At 37.2% G+C, this 1372-nt stretch overlaps 1 pseudogene; it reads left to right on the plus strand.

Moving 5' to 3' along the window:
* Window positions 1–136, plus strand: LOC129467171 (uncharacterized; annotated as a pseudogene).
* Window positions 137–1372: the final 1236 nt, after the last annotated feature.

The raw sequence follows: 1372 nt of genomic DNA on the forward strand, positions 1-1372 counted from the left end.
ATCGCTTCTTGGCCTTTTAGCTAAGATCAAGTGTAGTATCTATTCTTACCAGTTTAAATATGGTAACAAACTACAGTAGTCTGGTACCTGTGGCTTAGTCACCAATAGAAATCAAGATAATTTCATATAACATTATAGTTACCCCAGATGTCTCAAAATATTTGCCCTGATCGCTATTGCAAAATTATGGAAGTTACTTAACTTGCCATTAGATCTTTTTGTATAATGTTTAATAAATAAGAACATATAAAAATCTTTATCATAGATTTTAAAAAATATTTTAATAACTGTATTTCAGTATGCCCAGATGCATTTTTAGCCCAATGTATTTTCTTTTTATAACCCAATTTATTTTCTTTTACTGTTTTATATAAAGATAGTATTCTGAGCGGGATGCATAAACCTCACCAGTCTGCCAAAGGAATCCATGTCCAATAAAGATTAAGAACTTCAGCTCTAAGTGAGGTTAGAATGGGGTTTGCAAATATTGCTCAGGGTCTGTGTCAATGTCACTTTATTTAAACATTCCTGAGATTCAGCCTCCAGCTCACTGAGCTCCTCCTAACCAAATATGTGAAGGAAGAAGCTGCATCTGTATAAACATCATCCAGCTAAAGTGTCAGGTTTCCTTCTCTTCTTCACAGTTGTTTGAAGCCAACAGTTAAAGGCATTAGAAGGATCAAATATCCTGTGTGGCTGGAAGAAGAGAAAAGAACTTTGGAATTACAACCCAAGCATTTGGGTTAACTCTGCTACCCTGTTTTCTTTGTTTGAATTAAGTGCAACCAATAAGAGTTCAAAAAATGAAAGAATAAGTCATAAACCTGTAAGTTACTGGTTTAATTTTCTCAGTAGGGCATCAGGGCATCACCTAATAGCTGCTTAACAGCTTGATAATGAAGAGTCATGGCTTCTGATCAGTGCCTAGACATGGCGTGACGAATGCGTTTCACTGTGATCTGATCCAGTTACCACTGTGTTGGGAAGGGCTCTGAGGCCATCTCCAGGTCTAAGAAGGGGAAAGTTGCTGTGGTAGATCACTGATGTCTGCTATGGTAAAGGGGTGGAGCTGTGTGCATGCCCCATAATTACCCAGAGTCCAGCCCTAACTGGTGCCAGTGGCCACCTTTACTTGAAACCCAGGTAGAAATATATTCCTGAACGTTCCTTCCATATCTCCACTCTATGCTGAATAGAAAGGGTAACCTCAGTTCCTGTAACTATTTTGCCAACTAACTGCATTATATTGATGAACAAGGAGCATGAAACACATGATATTATATAAAACTGTCTGGGATGCAAAAACATTATAGCACAATTGATGAGAGAGAATTTACTAAAAAATTAATAAATTGATCAGAGAAATGGGATT

Source organism: Symphalangus syndactylus, chromosome 17, assembly GCF_028878055.3.
Source record: "Symphalangus syndactylus isolate Jambi chromosome 17, NHGRI_mSymSyn1-v2.1_pri, whole genome shotgun sequence".
NCBI classification, from domain to species: domain Eukaryota; kingdom Metazoa; phylum Chordata; class Mammalia; order Primates; family Hylobatidae; genus Symphalangus; species Symphalangus syndactylus.